General features: G+C 37.0%; 1 long non-coding RNA gene across 4 annotated transcripts in view; it reads right to left on the reverse strand.

Annotated features, from left to right (window-relative positions):
- The window catches only part of LOC116243609 (uncharacterized), a 55,280-nt gene that overhangs the window by 1,225 nt on the left and 32,989 nt on the right, over positions 1-21,066 (reverse strand). For all 4 annotated transcript variants that reach the window (XR_004170020.2, XR_004170021.2, XR_004170019.2 and 1 more), the window contains 2 exons: positions 4,157-4,333; positions 524-722 (listed from right to left, as the gene is read on the reverse strand). This is a non-coding gene — a long non-coding RNA (uncharacterized LOC116243609). The remainder of the gene's footprint in view (positions 1-523; positions 723-4,156; positions 4,334-21,066) is intronic.

The following is a 21,066-nucleotide window of genomic DNA, read 5'->3' on the forward strand; positions in this document are numbered from 1 at the left end:
AAAGTAAGATTCCAGCAAGAAAGTGTAAAATCACAACTCTCATCAGTAGAAGATGCTATTAGTGCTTTAAAAGTTCTGTGATGCCTGTGTTGCTTTTAAAATACTAATTATATTGACCATCAGTATGCCTTTGGAATAGTTTAAGTACCTGTGCTGTTTTGTTTGTCTTTGCCCTACCTGTTTTAGCTAAGAATCCTGCAATAGGCTATTAACAAAACATGATGTTGTTTATGTAGGAATTACGTGCTGTGTCTTGTGCAAAGCTAGTACACTGTATTTAAGTCTGTTCTACTACTTGAAATCTGGCCCAAAAGAAAGGTAGCAAGAAAGTTGAATGTAGTTTCCAGGAACTGGCAAGTAGGGCCACACTTGAGCAGAAGCAAAGTGAAGATTACAGTATGTCTGTGTACACACTTAAGTCATAATGTTTTCCTTTAAATGTATTTTCTTTTGTGCTTTTTTTTTGTGACTGAAAGCATGAGGTACGGAGCCCATGCTAAACTTCTGGCATGCTGAGCCTTACCTTGAAGAGTAAGAATATTGATTTTTCTCTCCAGTAGGATTTTCCTGGATTTTGAAATCACTGCTTTAGAAGCCGGATGTAGTGGATGAACTAAGGAAATAGGTGTTGAAAGTTTCTCAAAGTTGTCTCAGATGGCCTCTTCATATGCATTGTGAGGTCAGAAACAGAAGGCAGAGTCCTGCTGCTCTCTCAATAGGAGCTGAAGCAAGAGCAAAAATAAAATATATTAGGAGCAGTTACTGACATACTCAAAAAAGGAACAAAGTGAGAAGGAAGAAATTACTTGAATGTGGTTCTGCATCAAAATAGACTTTTTTTCCCCTTCAATTCATAGGTCTGGCCAGGTGAGCGAAGTTATTCTTACCAGCACATCTTTGCAAAAAAAGTAATGCTCAACTAATAAATCCTGTGTGATCAGCAAGGTCTGTCCTCACAAAAGCTTAGAGAGGTCTCTAAAGCCTGTCATCACTGATTTGAGAGAGTGTTTTAATGAGCAGTAGGGAAGTAAGTTGCAATCAGTCAAGGATTTCCACTTAAGAGAGATGGGATACTGAGGAGGAAAGTGATGCTGAATATGATAATGCTTAGTATTGCATCAGCGTGAGATGGAGAAACTTTTGATCAGCTTCTAAGCAGCTCTTCTAGAAGTGTTGTGGTTTAGCCTGTGTGGTAGCTAGGCACCACACAGTTGTTTCCATGCTCTCCCCCTTCCAAGTGAGATGGGGAGAGAATTATTTAAAAAAATGAAAGTAGAACTCAGGGGTTGAAATAAACTAAAAGGAAGAGGAAAAAATGATATTGTTACAATAATTATATCTATAACAGGTGATACACAAGTGATTACCACCCACTGACAGATTAGCAGCTGGTCCCTGAGCAGCAGCAGGTCACCCACCAACTCCCTCAGTTTTTCAAACCTTCATTCTGCCAGATGTCAGCAGGAGAAGCAGAGAAAACTGAAACATCCTTGACTGTACTGCTCTGCTCAGCAACAATTAGAAACATCAGTGCTATCAATGCTGTTTTTCTCCTAAAACCAAAACAGCTTCATACCAGGCACTGTGAAGAAAAGCGACTCTGTCCCAGCTGAAGCTAAATAAGGAAAATGAGCCAAGACCAATACAGACTACTCTATATCTTCTTTGCTTAGCAGTATACTCAAAACTGAAATTAATCATGTAGAGCGGAAGTGCAGGTAAAGAAATACAGTTTTACTCTCAACTCTCATGAGGAATGAAGAAGAAGAAGATAAGAGTATGACCCTGCCAGGGCAGCCAAAGATAAGTACCATGTTGACTACATCCGGTAAGGGAGAGACAGGGAAGAGTAAACTCACTAGTTAGCAATGGATTGAAGGGTTATGTTAATACCAGTAGATTCTAATGTGCTGCTCATTTATGAGATAAACATCCAATTTGAAAAGAATTAAAGAGGAATGTAGTGTCAAGTGCTCAGCAGAGTAGTAGCTGATTACTTTTGCATGGTGTAAGAAGCATAGCTGGGAACAGTAGCTCTAAAACCTGTCAGCTAACTGCTTTTTCCCAGGAGTACAGACTAGACAAATTAACTGATTTCTGTGGCACTTATGGATATTAAAGCAAGCTGTCTAAACTGACATTCTTGTGAAATGAATCCCAGTGAGGCCACAGTTTGTTTTCTATTTTATTTTGTTTTTTTTAAGGTTTTGTTCTGCCATCAGGTTTGAGTTTTAGGCGCCAGCTCTGACCACTGTCACTATGGTCTCAATTTTCCTTGATGGAGCTTTTGCAGTGTTATGTCTGTGGCAGAAGAACACACGTGATTGCACCTCGTCTATTTTCAAACAAAATCATCACTGTTTTTCTGTTTTGTTTTCACTATTTCCTGATTCCCTACTAGCTTACTTGCTGTATGAACAGCCGTAAAATCTTCTCTCAGTGTACAACAGAACTAGACTGCATGAAGAAGAGCAGTTGAGAAAGCTTTGTTGGAACCACCATCGTTAAAAGCTCATCAAAACAAATTTTTTTTTTTAGGACTTTTTAATGGCAAAAAAACACAACTGCTTTTCTGTGCATGCAAGTTTGTCTGGGATGCTCTTTTATGTAGTGTATAAAATTCTTCGAATGAAACGAGCAAAGGAAAAGGGTAAAGTCCAAACGTAAAATTATCCTTTTCTAAGAACATTTGTGATGCTTGGAATTAATTGACTTTATGAGATGGTACAGCTTTCAATTTAAGGTATTTCCACTGAAATTGGAAGATGAAAGGAATATTTCTTTGATCCTGCTCAGAAATGTCCTGTTTTCCAGGCTAAGATATTTAGAATTCCAGGTAGGTATAACTACTTTTGCCTTAATAGAATAGCCCTGATTTTACCAGCAATCATTTAATAATAATGAAATACTTTTTATTACTTATTGCTGGGTATGTTATATGACTGTAATTACCCAGCTTCATACTAAAGTAATAAAATATCACAACCACCTGAGTACGTTCAAGTAGTTGACTGTGTTATAACATGTAACTGTAATTTAGTTAGGCTGTGAGCCTTGTGTAGCAAACAATGCAGTTTAGATACCCATGGCATTCTGAGTGCGTCAAGTTTGATACCAGCAGACTCCATGATCTTGGAGCTGTCTACTCTTTCTGCCATGCTACAGATCCCAGATAGCTCACACTTGTTACTGGTTTCTGTGCTGGTAAAAGGAATGTATAGTGAGTGATGTAGTTTTGCAAGCAAGTCTTGCACCAACAGTGAATCTGAATTTGTCATTCCTGCTGGACCTTAACTGTCTTTAGTACAGTGTTTTCTGGTGTCCCCTATTTAGCATTTGGGTGGTTTTTTGTTGTTTTTTTTTTTTCCTACTGGCCCAAATTCCTTTTGTGTTCCCGGAACCTCTCCCATCATCTTGGAAAAGAGTTGACTGAACCTAGAAGAAAAATTCTACAAGTTTGAAAATGTGAAATAGATTATGATATTTACTGCTAAATTCTAGCATATCTCCTAATGCTGAATTGTATGATGACAGAAAAATCTGAATTTTTTTTAAATATTGTGATAGATGGGAAAACTATTCTTTGATGAATTAAAAAAACCTATCATGAAAACCTTAATATGAGTAGGTAAAATCATTACGAAAAGTCTTATAGAAATGAACAGAGTAAAACCAAGTTTTTCTTCAGACATTAACACTGAGGCATTATGTATGTCCACTGACTGGTTTGCTGTGGCAGCAGGTAACTCACTGAGTATAGGGTAGATGACCATATATTATTTTTCCTGTGAAATAAAAAAATTGGTTGATGGTAAGTGAAAATAATTGATGATCTTGTGTCTAATGCAGAGAATGAGCACACTGAAGGTCATCATTTTGGAGAGCATATATGAAGTAATTCCCTTTTTTTTTTTTCCTCATATCTGAGAGGAAATCTTAGATTTTAATGGGTGGAAAAGAAGGAAAACAAAGTTAATTCCTGAGGCGTTACAGAGTTGACAAAGAGAATATTTGATGATATTTTTTTTTTCTTATCAACCAAAAATTTTCATGCGGATGTTCAGTTTAATCATTCTCACTTGTCAAAGAGGGACACTGTGGTACAAGGAAGACCTGACTTAACTCACACCAAATGCCGTGCTCCTGAGGGCCTTACCACAGCTTGCTCTGTCCCTCTTCCTCATCCCATCATGGTATCTGGTCTGGAGGCGATGTGCAGTGCTGACACAAGGGCTTTTCCTCAGCTGGCTCTGGTATCACTGCTGCTGGCTCCAAGGCAGCCCTGTTGCTGTGCAGCCTCAAAGGGTGTCCATCTTGTTTCACTTCAGGTGAGCTGTTGTGAGGAGGACAGGAAAAAGGAGGTGAGGAAGCAGAAAGGAAGGCCGATATCCTGCTTAGCAGAAGGTTCTGCGAGCTTGTGTGGCAGTGTGGGCAGCAGACTGGCTGGGATGGCGGAGCACAAGGCACCTCCCTCAGCCATGCACAGGGCAGCACTGCAATAGGTGTTAGTTCCAAATGAGCTTACAGCTCACCATTCTGTCTGCACTGACAGCCTCAACAGGGTGTCATCGTGTCAGTACTACATTCAGGTGGTAAGCTGCAGGTACGCCGCTATGCGGAGCAGCCTACACACAAAGCAAGGGGTGCCTGAGGGGTCAGAACTCTCCTTTTTTTTTTTTTTTACAGAACGTGTTTCCTGTTATGTCTATGATTTAATGCTGTGTAAACAGTGTAGAAATCTGTTGAAGGAGATGGGATTCAATATTTTTACTTCCCCATGCGGAAAGACCTCTGTTGGTATAAATTGCTTTGCCACAACTGAAAGCTGAGATCTGGGGGTTTGTTTTTCTTGTCCTGAGTGATTGAGCTGCGCCTGAAAAACGTTAAGTATTATGTTCTTATTCCAAAATAAATATTCATGTTTGGACTTAATCAAGAATAGATGAATCACTTCAAAGTCACAGTTACTTGCTCAAGTGTAGACAGAACCCAATGTGGTCTGGGGACTTTGTGCTTGGTTTTAAAGGGAAATGGCTTCTCTATTTGTTATGTTTGGACTGGTGTTAACTATAGGCTCCCTAAATCATCTAGAGCTGTGTTCACATCTGAGCACAGTTCTTTCACTCGTGTATCCTGGCCTCATACATTTTTATTTTTAGGTGCCAATGTGAGAATATGTGTATATTGCAATCTTCATCTCTTTCTCTAAATTCTGTTCTTAAAGCACACGTTGTGCTATTCAACCTCTGCTGAAGGAAACATAACCACACAGCTGTACTTAATCAAATTACATAAAAGTTCTACATTTCAGCGTCACTCTAGCTCCACTGGCTGTTCCTAGTTTACAGTCCATAGAGACACACATGACTTCCCAGGACAGAACCAAAATGGAAATGTTTTGATAATGGTCATGTTTTTCTTCCTTTTTGCGCTAATTAAAAAAAATATTTCAATTAGAAGCATTGTTTTGAATGGCAAGTAACAGGAACTATTTCCTATGAATGAGCAGTGCAAAGTTATCCTCTTCCATCCCTTAATATTTTATAGAATCATCATCTTCAGGATAAACTCTTCAGACTCTTGACTTCTGGTTATGGGTATGAGTACAAGATTTTTGTGGTAAATTCAAGAGTTTGCTATCAAAAGAAGTTTGTTCTCTACATTATAAGATAGGCTTTATGTAATATAAGTGGTCTTATTCACATTGTGAGAAAAACTACAAGTGAGTCTTAGCATTCAGTGCTGGTGGTGCTGCTTTTCCTTTTTCTGGCAGTGCCATATTAGGGCAGTCAGGTTTTTGGAAGAGCATTTCTGAACTGCCCTTTGCAACAGCAGAGAAAGTGCCTGAGAAAGTTCCATGAAAAACAGTGAATCATGCACTGTCTTTCTAATTCTGACAGTGTTTTCTTCTGTTTCACAAGCTCACAGACTGTGTTTGCTATGAATGCCTTTCTCACTGGATTATTTCTGTAGCTGCATCCAATGCCATTTTTAGATCTGGCTCTGATTTACGTTCGGAGTGGTTCCGATTTTTAGGACACTTGTAGCTCCGCTGCAACTCATGCACATATCCTGTTATTCTAATAAATGATATTTAAAAGAATACCTCCAAACACTACCTACTGTGCTGTGTGAAACTGTGGAGACTATGGTAGGGGATTCTGCTATCAGGAGGAGTATGGATACAAAACTCAGATGTTCAATTTCTTCCTTTTATCAAAGAATATGAACCCAAGGCCCTGGCAGCAGTGCAACTAGCCACGTCCAAAGTGTTTTTTCTGTGTGCTCAGTTCTCTGCATCTATTTTGGGAAGTAATTCTATGGACACAATAAAATATTGCATTGCTCAAGCAAAAATAATAATGATGAATATAAAAAAAAAAAAAAAGATGGATTTTAGATACGAGCATTTTTCACCTTTCTGTGTATGAACTGTTTATGAATGGTGTTCCATTGTACTGTTGAAGTTTCAGAGCTGTGTGCAATAAGCCAAGTTTTGCTGTTTGCATTTATATCTAAATTCTGCAAGGTTGCATTATCTAATTTTTAATGGCAATTTAAAGGTAACGTTTTGAACAATAAACTGTTTTTTGAATACGTTGCTTCCCCTTTTTCAGTCTTCACTTGAATTTTAGTAGTTTAAGTTTTTTAAATGCACTGAAGACAAAAAAAAAAGTTATGTTTTTAATAAAAAAATAGAAACTATTCTCCAATAATATCAGATTTGCTGGAATAGACTGATTAATTTTTTATCTGTCACTGTGGTTGAAGCCCAAAGCAAGCTAATTTTGCTGCCTAACTATTGGATGAACATGCATTATTTGAAATATTTAGTCTTCACTTTATTAATTTTAAGAGGAAAGCTTGTAGGCATAGACCCCTCCCCTGATCTTTAAAACAAATTTTGAAGATAAATCCAAACTCTGTATGTTTTGATTCTTAAATTTTACTGTGACTCTGATGGTCATAAAGCCATTTAAAAGTTTCTGGAAACGTAAGTAGCGATAGCATTCTCATATCTGTAGAGGGAGCCACTTGTTAATTCTTCAGTTCAAAGGTTGCACTCTTCGTCTCCAAAGAAAAGATAGAATGTTATAAATTATACACAGACTTAACAAATATTTTCACAGTTACTCACTGTTAGTGCATAAGTTCACTGTCTGTCTTATTGTATCAATTTACACCTTTACTGGCATCCTCACTGTCATGTTTTATCATTCCCTTTTGCTTCCTGGCTCAGGGATGGTACATTTTTTTTTTTTTAATTTGCTAACAGTTCAGTTTTGAGATGAGGGTGAAATTGGTAGTAACATATTTGCATTTGTTATGAGGACTCTTAATTCAATTTTGCAATGAGAAATTCTCTGTTTGGAAAACTCTGCTATCCAAAAATTAAGGTATCAGTGCATAAAGAAGAAAAAAAAAAAAATAGAGTGAGAGGGATTGTGTAAAAAATCAGACATGATACCCCAGAGACACAAGTAACAGGAGAGGAGCAGAGCCTGTCTACATTTACCAGAACCAGGTATGAAGCAAAGCAGAATCCAGAAGCAGTGAGAAAGTTCACAAGATGAAATGACACTGAAACCATTCTTGAATCTGGAGGAGCACTACTGCTCCTTGAGTCCAAATGAGCCTCAGTCACTTGTGTGCCTTGCAAAGGCAGAAGAAAATAACGAATATCTGTAAGGCAAGAGCATGAAGGTCTGGCAATATTTTTGTAGAGGAGGAGGAGATACATGGTGGTTTATAAATACTTCTCTGTGGGAGATCTTTGCAGCAGAGGGCCTTGAATTAAAAAGAGCACATCAGAGTCCTTTGCCAGATCTCCTACTGGCAGAACACCAGGAATATGGATAATGACATTCTTGACATTCTGAAGTGTTGGGACTTTAAAACAGTAATACTTGACAATTCTTGGAAAGAAAATAATGTTTTCTGTTTCAGATAAAGCTACTCAAGTATTCTTTACATTAGAGATGCACAATTTTCTGTATTTTAACTTTTTAGCCAACTTTTTAATTCTCTTGGCACAGATGCAGGGAGGTCTAGCAGCTGCTAGTACCTAACAGAAATTTCCAGAGCCTGGTAACTCAGTTTGAAACACATCATTCAACACTCAGTTTCACAATGTTTAAACTTTTTTCCCTTCTAGAGTTGTGCCAGAAACTGACATTTGAGTACACGATTAAGGACATAGCACTGAAAATGAAATGGTTTAAGACAATACTAGTGTGGACATGCAACAAACTTGTAGAGTTTATCCTGATTCAGTGTGCACACAAACGATTTTGTTTGATAATTTTCAATACATTAATTTTGACTAAAAAATCACTTAGAGCTGTAATTCATAAGTGGTACCTGCTGGAGTGGCTTAAAATGCTGCTGGTGTTAATCTGGGGAGATTCACTTTAGCTACCCTTGCTGCTGCAGGAGTGTCGTGTGCTGGTGCCTCCATTGTCACAGCTGGCATATTGCCTTTAACTGCTTTAGGTCATGAGTCAGTTCTTTGCTGTCAATAATGAGGTGGAGAAGATACAGAAGGTAGCTGACTATCCTTTGTTTTATAACATCCATCACTGCTAGGCTTTACACATGGAAATCAAATCAAGCTTTCTAGTACTGCAGCAACTTTAAGTCTTCAAAATTATGATGGAGTAAAATGTTTCATATATAAACCCATGTGACAGGATTAGTCTCAGGGCCTTTCATGGACATTATTCCAGTAAGGGGTGAAAGTAGTTCCTGCTTCTGGAGCTATTTTAGAGAGGAGGTTAAGATTTATTTTAATATATTATTTAATTATATACAATTATATACAATTAATAAAGCATCTTAAATGAGATTGTGATGGTCCTGTAAAAAAATTATAGTCCTTTAGTTCTCTTATCACTGATGAGCCCTTGATTGCCTCTTGTTTGTATCACAGTGCACTAACAATAATACAAAGTGAGAAGGATGTAATAGGAGTCAGCCTTAAATTGGGTGCATCTGTTCATAAGCTGCTGGTGGGAAGAAGTGGTGACTTTCCAGTGGTTATTTGGTGCTGTAGTGGCTAAGACTGAAACAGGTATATTTCTTCCCCTCCTAAAGCAGAGGAGTGATATCTTCTCATTATTAGAACTGCTATTTAGTTCTAGTCGTTATGGATTAAATACTAGTGTTGCATGCAGGTTTTCTTTCCCTCCCATAAAATGACAGGTAGACATTGCAAGTTTTGTTACGATAGTATTTCCTAATACTGTAAACATACAGAAACATTCCTGTAAATGTAAACATTTCTTTAAATAGTATGAAGATGATTTCACTTTCTTCCTGAGGGAAACAAAGTCTATTTTCTAGAACCTTGAGGCTATCTTGTGGTTAGAGAATGCAGACATGGGGCAGAAGGTCTGATCAGATATCAGTGTGCAAAGGCTGAGAAATTTGATAAGCAGTACTCAGCAGAAGTCTCTGAAACACTCTGAGCGTACATACGGAGAGAGTTCTAGACCACAAGTAAAATTTTGGCCATATCTTTGAAAAGTCAGTGTTTGTATTTCAGAATAAATGGTTTCTGAGTTTCAACAACTTAGTAAACTACTACAGACAACACTACAGTCTCACTGTGTCTCTGTACAGCCTGTAATATAGAAGGAGCTGGGCATTAAATCTTACCCTACTGTAAAACACAGGGTTTGCAGGCTTAACATTTTATACTTAGTAACATTTGATCTGGGTTAATATTTCTGCCAACTGTCTGTTCTACTAATTGATTAGATACATTACATATTGTAAAAAAAGTGCATATTCTCTGTTGTGCACATTTCAGAGGAGAAACTGGGATTTATGTAAACCAATACTAAAATGGAGATTATTGTATCCCAGGCCAGAGGTTAAAAAATTTCCCGTGGAGAGACATGAATAGACGTACAATGTATGGGCAGTAGCATTTTGCTTCTGCTCGAATGATGAGGTTCTGATAGGGCACACAGGATGCATGGTAGCTGCTTATAGCAACCTGGAATTCCATGTTAATTTTATGGAGATTGCATTGCACCACTTTGCCATCATAGGATATGAAATCACGTAGTTGAAGAAGTCATGGTGAAGTACTTTTATACCAAATTATGCAGTTTTGGGACACGATGCAGATTACCAACAGAAAAGAGCCATGCCATAACGTATATCAAATATTAGAACTAGAATGCATCACAATTTTCAGTATAAAAAAATGTTTTTGCCAACATATGAATACTAATACCTGCCATGTCTCATGGATAATAATAGAAAAAAATATGAGGCAAACCGAAGCAAAGAAATTTAAAGCAGAACTTATGTACGTGGCTTACATAATAAAATACCCTCTGGTCATGCAGAATAGAAAACCAACACAATCCAACTTTAAACAGAAAGCATGCTGAGTGCATTTCATCTTTCACAACATACTGCATTTTTTCTAACTGGCCCAGTGAAACACTGTCACCATCCAGTACAGCTTTTAGTTTATGCAGCTATTGGCTTTAAAGTGTCTGGATGTCAGCATCAGAACTTATCGTCACACAGTCATCAGTAGTAATCAATCAGAAGTAATTTGTAGTCCTTACAGTAGCAAAAAGATAAGGCTACTATGACAAAAAAAAAGAGAGCAGGAAAGACTTCACCATCTCTTAACAGTCATGAGGAAGAAAATGCTCCATGCACTATGTACAACAGGTGGCATTCGTACCTGCATTCACCCTTCAACCATGTTTTTCTCTGCCAGCTTTATATTAAAAACACCTGTGATAGCCCACACCCCTGACTCGTAAGGCTATGCACTGACAATGTAATTTAACTCACGGGTGATTATATATGTGAATGATTAGTAATTATTCAAGTAGCAGATCCATCTGTGTTAAGGTTTTGCTATGGTGGGTGGTTTGCAAGTTCAGAGCACAGGGTGATGTCAGGGAAACTTTATCCTGAAACTAAGAACCTAAAGAAATGGGAAGCGTGATGTGCAGGTACGTCGAGAGTTTGATGGCTGTTAATCATGTACGTTTGGGGATGTTTTTTCCTCTATTTTATTAAGTACGTTAGATTGTTCTGCTTTTTCAGCTTCTTGTTGTTTTATTGGTCTATTTATTGTTCTGATATAAAACTGCAATGTGATATATGTATTATGATGTTTTGATGAGTTGAAGAAGGGAGAAAAGAAATGATAAAAATCTTAAGATGAAAAAGCACGTGAGCAGCCCATAATTTATAAGGGCAGTTTTTTAATGTGATATTTTGCTGCATCTATGCAGGTTTGTTTTCATGTTGGCTTTAATCAGATTGCTGCATCTTGTATAGCAAGACAGATAACAATATACTAGCAGAAAAAAGAAAAAACTGTAGATGTTTATGGGTTATTTATATGTAAGCTAGCAGGTAGTTAAAATTAAAAAAAGAAAAACAATTTTTTTAAATTGTTTTCTCTTCTGTTATTCAGTAGCTATAATATTCATCCAGCTATCATTCAGTATTTTTCTGCTTTTTTTTTTTTTTTCCTGTCTTCTTAGAATCACTTTTTGGCTGATATAAAGATATAAATAAATATCTTCTTCCTGGCAATTCATCTAGTTGTAGTGGATGATGCTTCAGGAATTTCAGCTTGTATTTTAAAGCAGATTAACTTTTGTTCTGAATGGTAGTCAGGGACTTCATAGGGTAACCAGGGGTCTAGAGGATGCAGATAGGAGCTTTGTAGAATTCTCAGGAATTTATATATACGTAAACGCTACTCAAAGTCCACAATGCTTAAGGATCTTTGGAAAATGTGGCTTTAACACCTCAGCACTTATTGAAAAGCATGTATTTTGCATTCATATGTTATCACCAAAATGTTACTACCTCAGGAAAGGAAAGTCAGATGTGGATTTACAGTGGGAGGTAAATGTCTTTAGGTCTGTTGCCATTAGCACCATCTGGAGCTGCATGTCATGTGTCACAAGAAGGCATAGCTGCAGCTATTTGGCTGTGCAGCACTTCCAAGTAAGCAGCAGCAGTGCCTCCCCAAATGCGGCTACATGTCATTGCAGGATCCACTGTACTCAGAGAGGAGAAAATTAGGACTGATTTCCCAATAACGAAACAGGGACTTGTTAGAGCTTTCAAGATGTTGTTCTAGTTCTGATCGTTACTAAAGTTGCTTTCGTGAAGAAGGAAGGGATCTAAGAGGAGAATCTGTGAGCTGGAGGCATAAACCTGCAGTAAGCTGTGCTGTAGCAAGCTGCGCAGGAACAAGCAGACTGGATTTCTAAACATAGAAGGATGCTATGGTGATTTCATTGCAATTGTTAGTGCAGGCCAAGATATTTTTAGAGGGGTCATCATGTGTTTGGTGCTAAATTCTCTTATGTGCTCATTTCTTTAAGAGTCCTAAGATATTCAACACCAGGACTACTAATAGTTGTCCCCTGCAGGCATTAAAGGCAGTTGGTTCAGGATCTTGTTGTACAGGCTGACTTAGGTATGTTTTCATAGATGTTCCAGTATACTTCAAAGTATTTGGTTTTGTCCAAATCTGGCCCAGGATGGTGCTTTTCTAAAGGAGAAGGCAGGCTTCCTACTGGAAATATTCTATACAACTGTTCTGGATGCCTCTGGCCTAATAAACTTGTTGATGCTTTGATCTCAGGTTAATATGAAATCAGAGCTCTATTGGCCTGACAGATCCTCTTAACAAACTTCCAATCTTCCTCATGGGCTCTGGTTTTGCTGTGGTGCTCTCCAGGCCCTTAGTTCACCCTCTACCATTGAATTCTTTTGAGTGCAGTTTAATACAGTAGTAAGTATAAATGCTTACTTGAAACTTCTCTATGCTTTTTATTATTACCTTTCTTAGAAAAATAAGCTGTGGCAGTTTTAAAATAAGTAGCTAGCAAGCAACAGAAGGCTTTCATAAAAGTGAAGTAACAATCATGGTGATTTGGTGTGACTGGCAGTGCCATTTATCTGCCTATCCTGGCAGCTGGGAGGTAAGCTTCTTACCAGTGTCTGTCTCCTTAGGAATTGCCGTGCGCTTAACCAGCGATAAAGAGATGATAGTCTGTTTAACCATAAGAGCTTCTCCACCAGCTGCCTGTATATTAGCACAGTTCCTATTGCACAAAAATAGTTAACAGTGTCATGGCATATTTGATTGCAGAAGTGTTCTATGGTATTTTCTATTTCTTGTGAATTGCTTAATATATTGCAGCCATGAAGAAAAGCTTGGATGTGTGAAGTCAGCAAACCAGTTAATTACACTGCAAGAGTCAATGCATCTACAAAAGGAATACTGAATGTACCACTGCTTTCATTCATGAAACAAAATTGGTTGCTTATTTAAAGAAGAAAAGACATTTGGTCACATCCTTTTAAATTCTATAGCTGTTGCAGCTGGAGTACAGTTTGAGTTTCATTTGGAAGTGCCCTCATTTTATTTGTTTAAGAACTAATGTATGCGCTATGAGTTTTACTTTGGGGTCGTCTTTTGTGGCAGGGTTGTTTTACTTGTTTGTTTTTAGGTAGGAGCAGCGTTTGGGGGAAGACGGGTATTTTTTTATTTAAAGAGAGAGTTGCTCAAACGGCCTGCAAAAGTGCCATGTGTGGGTTCTGGGTTCATACAAACTGGGTTAATCTGGGTCTGTCACAAAGGACATATGGTGTTAGAAGGAGCATATGGTCTGGGAGAGGCTGTACATCTTAGTGCTTGCTGTAGAACCTTTCCAGCTGGTTTATCTACAAGGCAAATTTAGGAGTTTGCTGGGGAAGTATATATGTCCCCAGAAATCAGTATGAAGTTTCATTATTTAGCCAGGATGCTCAGCTCCCATTGTAATCTATTCACTGAAATTATTGTCTCCCTTTCAATAACTAAATGGGTCTGAGAGCTCAGATGCTAAAAACCTAGGCTGCAAAAATAATCGCTGGAAACAATCCATACGACAGTGAAATTGCTGTTTAGGAAGCTTATAGCCTTCTGAGTTTCATTAACAATGTCTAATAAATACTTTAAAAATTACTTATCACAGTTTTATGTTCATATCACTTATAATTCACCTTGGAAAACAGTGTAAAGTAGCTTTATTCCTTTTTTTTTTTTTTTTTTAATTTATTTTGAGACACAATATATTCTGGCTCCTTATTTTTTCTTCATTGGTATTAGTGAGATAATGAGAAGGGGAATAACAGGCAGGTCCCACAGGGAAATTCAGAATTCAACAAATCATTTGGATTTGTGGTTGGATAAAAGACCACAAAAGAGAGAGAGGAAGGGAAAGAGAAATAATGGTATTTTTCTGCTAAGGTGCAGTGCTGATATTTGGAAGAAATTGATCTATTATTTAGTGTTGAACAAAGACATGATATTCCTCTGCCTTTTGACCCATGAATGCAAGAAAGGTCTGTAGCTTCCACTTGAGTTACTTGGTTTGATCATAATATGCTGTAGAACTGTAACAGGATTTCTTAAGGTAAGCAACCTAGTGCTTGTAGAGCAAGGCCTAAATGCATACAGCATAATGAAGCCTTTTTTTGAGATAAAGTATGGTAAGTACTGTATGTTTCCAAAATAATAATACTGGCCCATACCCTTAAAGAAAATTATGAGAAAATGGGAACCATCATGAATAGCTTCTATTTGAAAGTTATGTCATAATCAGTAGCTAGTGGTTTTAGGATATTATGATATATTGGCTTTTGCTGGCTGTATAATGCCTAGTCTTCATATAGGTAAGCTCGTGCAGAATATTTCTCATACAATCAATGGTAAAATTAAGATAATACTAACGTTATCTGACATCTATTAATCAAAATCCTGTGGTTACATCTTAGCTTTCCCAAATACTATATGCTTATTTTGATATTTGGTATTTTGTCTGTCTCAGTTTCTTTTCTTCTGAAAAAACTTTTTCAAGAATTTCCAAAATAGTTAACATTTTTACTTATATTTTTTGCTGTTATGGAGGAACACTCCCAGGAATTAAGGACTTTGAGGTTAATGAATTGTTGTTTTGTTTTTGTTTTGTTATAAATCACTGTGTTCCACTGTCTCGGTGGAAATTCACTGTGTTTTGGCCAAGTCACAAGCCTCTGAAGAGTAGCTGGTTGCACTTCTGGCTTCTAGGCAATGGGATGGAGCCTGGCTCCAAATTCTGTGCATATGCAAAAGCAATGCAAACTGTGGACTCAGAAGCTCTGCTAAGTTCAAGTAGAGCATCAGGATGTAAAGTTAGCTGGAGAATAACTTGCACTGTATCTTATCACGCTTGTTATTTGATCTTGTTTATAAGAAAAAAACGTAACAAAACTCCTCTAAATATTTTATCTTTAGAGACCTTATCAGATAACTTTAACATTTCCACATATGTCGTTTCATACTGAACTGAACAGTGCAACAAATTGAAGAATCACTAACTTATTGGTGCTATTATGCAGATATTCTACACTTCTTAGAAGATGGTCTATGTGATTTTTGTTTCTGTTTAAAAGTGTTATCAAAGTCCCATTTTATCACAGCTTGACTGAATCTGTCATTATTAGAACTGTCTGTGGGCTGTTCAAAGCAAAGCATCTAATTCTACATTTCCATAACTCCATTCATTTTCTTATATTAAAAATCCCTGACTTTAATGACAGGTTTTCATTCTGTAGTCCTCTGAAAATAATAAAAAATAATAAAGGAATGCTGCTTATTTAATATTCAACTATAACATATTTTGCTTATCACTGTATAGTCTTTAGCTCTTTTGATTAAACATCGTTTAAACCCTACTTTGAAGCTGGAACTATTAATTTCTTTCTGCAATTTCATATCTTGCTTCTTATTAGAATCCACTGCTCTACAAACTTAATTTCTCTATGAACCGATGAGATAAGAGACGATTCTTGCCCTTTTGCTGCAACGATGATGCAAATGCAGGGAGATTATTTATTCCTTTATTTTGGGTATACGGTTTTTATAGTACTGTAGTAATTCTTTTTTAAGCAGTATGAGTTGCATTTGTAAATATTTTTGTTCTAGAAATAGATTAGTCTGCCCATTTCCCACAACCTTAATCTTTTGTTCCTCCTCCCCTCTAACTTTTTCCAATTCTTTCCATCCTGCCTTTGACTATTTCTTGTGATAATCTCAGTTCGTTAGATTTCAGTCCAAGTCCTCTTGCCTGACTCTTACACACATTGCTTGTGTTATTTACTTCAAAGATTTAAAAAAAAAAACAAACCCAAAACACAGATCGTTTTAAATTCATTAGGATTGCTCTCTACTTGTCTACTTGATGACAAACATAAGGTCTTACATTTAAAAAAAAAAAAAAAAAAAGGCAACAAAAGAATAAAATTTCCTTTATAGACTGAAGGTATCTCTACAAAGATTGGTAATTGCTCTCTGTTTTGTGAAGTTCTAAGCATAAAAAAATACATATTTTTTAAGCCTACAGTAAGTTGCTAATATTTAACTTCAGATACTCGTGTGATGTCCATGAATATTTATATGCCTGAGTAAGTAAAACAGTAAGGGGGTCCTTCTGTATTGGCAGAGTTTACAGCTATATGTATGCAAACTAGGATTTGCCCATAAAATGTATCTGTAAGAACTTAAGTGTAATTGAAGTGAAAAATAAGGGTCCAAGCTTATGCCTCAGGCCTGCAAAGGACTTTGCAGTATTTCCCTCTGAGGTGGATGAGAGAGGGAGAATTGCTCATATATTTATACAACAATTTTGTTATGTAAACTCTTATTTCCACAAACACTGCAGTGTCATCTCTATGCAGTTCATCTTCTCAGTGTCGCAAGGCTGAAAGCTATTTACTACTTTTTCTCTATTTGTTCCTAAGGAAAGGTTATTCTTTTTTTATTATTTGGGATTTATTGATGCTTATGTTCTTTATGTTATCAATATGCTTCTGTGAGGCTTACACATTTATGGTGAAAGATCATATCTGTATTTTTTTTTTTTTCCTAACTTTAAATTTGGGTAACAATTGGTGCACAATAGAGCCCAGTTTTGCCTACCAAGTCAGTATAATCAGATTAGCACAGGTTGGAAGGAACCTCAGGAGGTCATCTTGTCCAGCCTCTTACTGAAAGCAGGATCAGCTACAAGATGAGACTGCTCAGGGCCTTATCCAGAACCTCCAAGAATAGAGACTAGGCGAACTGCTTTATGCTTAGCTGTCCTCATGCTTGAGAATTATTTCCTTGTATCTATTGTGACTTCTCTTGATTCAGTTCATTTTTCTTCTCACTCTCCCACCATATATCACTACACTGTCTCTCAGTCTCCTTAATACCTTGCAGGTACTGAGGATTATGGGATGTCCCCAAAGCCACCATTTCTCTAAGTAGCACTTGCCTGCTTTCATCCTTCTCACAAGGTGGATGTTCCAGGCCTTGACAATTTTGGTAGTCCTCTACCAAGCTCTCTCTTTCCAGTTCATCAGTGACTTGTGTTTGGGCACCCAAAGTGAACTGCAGCTGTAATTTTCGAAGCCAAGTTTTCAATAAAGTTGAAAATATCAAACAGACTTCTGATTATAATTTTAGTCTGTGGAACTGCCTTCTTGGATGTGATTGAGAATGTAATTGTGGCAATGGCCTCTGTAACTCTAAGAGGAAGTTTCTCGTGAAGCAAAATTTAGAAGTGTGGCAGGTTTTTGCTCAGAAACAAAGCAAAGACAAACAGAGCTTTATGTGGTGTTTTTATGTACACACATTAGGAGATCTCACACACACAGAAAACCTGCCTAAGTTTAAATGTTCCAGTTGTTCAGCAACAGAAAATCCTGCCAACATCAACTAGCTTGATAACTAAGAGCAAATCAATGTATTTATTTATGTTTTAAAAGCATAGTGACTGTAAATTTCACAGGTCACATGCTTGTTAAGTCACCAAGGTAAGTCTGCAGAAAATAAGATCTGTTTAATAGTAACACAATTACCAAATTGTATGGAGTTGATCAATATTCCGTGTATTACCACTTTGCTTTAAACTTTTTGAGACATTCTTTGCCTGCTTGTTATGCTACATTTGTTAATTAACTCCATCTGTTGAAAGTCTGGTCTGGCAGTTTAATAATGAGTTGCTTTATTAAAACGTGTGCCTGCAAATGCTACTGTTGGTGGTAACAAAGGGAATTGAAAGAAAATACATCTTAAAAGTATCCGTATTTTCCTGGTGATATCACTAGATCTTAAATTTCGATAGCTGTGGTTCTCTATGTTTGAGTTCTATAGGAAATAGCATGCAGCACCATGCAGTTCACTGTGCAAAATACTGTATTAACAAAATAATCCTAATCACACTAGCCCTGTTCTGTAGATCATGTTACAAAGCATAAAGAAGTCCACTGAAAGCATGAAATGCCTGAATTTTGCGGATTTGGAACAGCAAAACTAGTTATTAGAGTTTTCTCTTGTAACTTCTTGGTGAAATGTGTTTGAATGTGATAACAGAGACTCTGGTGTTCTATTTCTTAGGCCTTGGTAAATATATTTATTCTTTACTACCAAACTCAGAAAATTTGCCTGGGCATTCTTAAAGACTAGGGAGAAGATGGAACATTCATGTGTCCATTGGATCCGTTACAAGTCGCTTTCAAATATGTTTTGCTATTGAATATATGCATATGTACTACCAAAAAACATTTGACGCTTATCCTGAGGCAAAATGCTACCTTGATATAACAACTTAATTAGTCTAATTAAAAGCCAAGCATTGTATATTTTTAACTTTGGTTTCTTCATTATGTGCCCTCTGTTGTGATTAAGTAATACTCTTTAAACTAGTTTGCTACGTAAGGAACAACTCTTCTGCTTCTCCAGAAGCTACTGCTGTGCTGCTGTATTTGTACTTAGTCTGCATGGCTTATAGTTAATAATATTGTACTTTCACAGGGTTTTAAGCCAAATAACTAGATCGTATAGTCTGATATGTAACTGATAATTACATTTCATCTAATAATTCAGATGGTTGTCCTAGGGTCTGGATTTTGGCATTCTGAGAGATTAGATGCTGCAAGCAGAGAATTAGTGAAGAGCATGCCACTAAAATCCATCTGCTTTTAAGTAAACAGCTAGATGAGAGATTCTCCTGCCACCTACCTATGATAAGTGGTTTTCAAAAAAAATAATGGAACCTCAATAGCAGGAAAGGTGAAATCCAGTTTGTTTAACTTCTGTTTCTGTTTCTTTACCAGCGAAACTGAAAACCTTATCTTAATGTACAAATTCCTGTGCTGTCACCTATCAACATCCTCAGCAATTTTCAGTTTGTTAGCCATCTAATCTGTGTTACTGTTTGGGCCTCTGTGCTTCAAGCTTTCCAAAATATCTTCATTCTTTAAGTATGTTTATCAGAATTGAAGAGAATCTGTCTTTCAAAGATGCACACAGATAGTTATCAGGTAGAAATGCAATATTTCATGTTTTAAAATACGGAAACGTTTCATTACCAATATTTAAACTGAATAAATAAATACTTTGGTGCTTATTGGATATCTTCAATAAAACAACTCAACCTGATGATACCTTTTTTCATATCCCATATGAGGAAAGACTGAGTAACCTGAGTCTGTTCAGTCTGGGGAGAAGACTGAGCAGAAATCTGATAAATGTTTATAAAGATCTAAAGGGAGGTGGGAGGCAAATGGATGAGGCCAGGCTCTTCTCAGTGGTGTGTAGCGATAGGCAATTACTCCTTGTCCTAAAACTTGTACATAGAAAGTTCTGTACTAACATGTGGAAGAACTTCTTTACAGTAAGGATGATTGAGCACAGAAACAGGTTGCCCAGAGAAGTTGTGGAGTCTCCTTCTATGGAGATATTCAAGACCCAGCAGGCTGCCTACATGTGTGACCTATTGTAGGGTACCTAGGGTACCAACCAAACAGTGGATGTGAGCACAGTGAGGTGGTGGATGGTGCATTTCAGCAGTGGTGACTGTGACAGTAGGCCATGTCCACTGGTGCAGACTGTTACGAATGCAGCATGCAGATTCTTGTTCATCGCTGGCAAAAATGCACAGCTAATGGTGGTGACTATGCTGAAAATAGTTTCATAGCTGAGAATTTGCTCTCTCAAACAGTGTTATTGTGCTCTTTGTATCTGCTATCGTTTCCATGGAAATAAATAAGAATCATTACTTTCAGAGTGACCTACATATTTTCCTTGACTGTCTCTTTGTTTTATGAGAATATAACACTTTGTATCAAAAACATGAGTAATTTATTTGTCATGAGATGATATAATCTCTGACTTGTTTAAAATTACATAATGAAAACACTTGAATATGCTTTACTTCATAAGGTGCTACTCTAATGTTCAAGTGTAATATTTGGCATTGGCTACCGTGGTGAATTGTAAGAAATTTATCTAGGCTACTCTAGATCCTGAAAATTTTGATTATAATGGTAATTCAGTAGCTGAATACAGATAATACACCTAATGGAATTATTAAAACTGCCCTGACTCCATTCCATTGATTTCAAAGGAAAATAAGTACTTTTGGAGTTACTGTATACCCTTCTGTCAAAAGTTTTCCATTAACTGAAAACAGTTCAGATGTATATACAATGAACATATTTTTACTTTGGTCACTTACTGCCTACATGTCATCGTGGTAATTTTTATTTGTCTTGACAGAGTTAAAAGGGATTGTGCAACTTAACTAATTTACTGACCAAAGTTTTAGTGGATGCTTAGCTATAAGTGTGTGTTTTTTGGCATAGGCTCAAACACGGTGACTAATTTAAAAACAATGTGAGAGCTGTGGTAATCACTGAAGTGGCCTTCGTTGGCTAAGCTGTGTTCAATCGATCATGCTTTATTTAATTGCACCAGTGCTTAAAGTGATTTTCAGCATGCTACAGAAACGTTCTTCTAGGGGAATGTTGAAACCTAAAAGCAAAGCCACTGGATATCCAAGCAATCGGGAAGAAATAGAAATAAACCAATCCTTTTATTAAAGGATCAAAGCAGATGAAATCACTTATATGCCCCCTGCAACATCATCAGACTCAAAGGAAAACTGATAGTGAAAAGAAAAAATGTTATGTACTCAGAGATGGTTTGGATGT

This window comes from Phasianus colchicus, chromosome 13 (genome assembly GCF_987193195.1).
Source record: "Phasianus colchicus chromosome 13, bPhaCol1.hap1.1, whole genome shotgun sequence".
NCBI lineage: Eukaryota > Metazoa > Chordata > Aves > Galliformes > Phasianidae > Phasianus > Phasianus colchicus.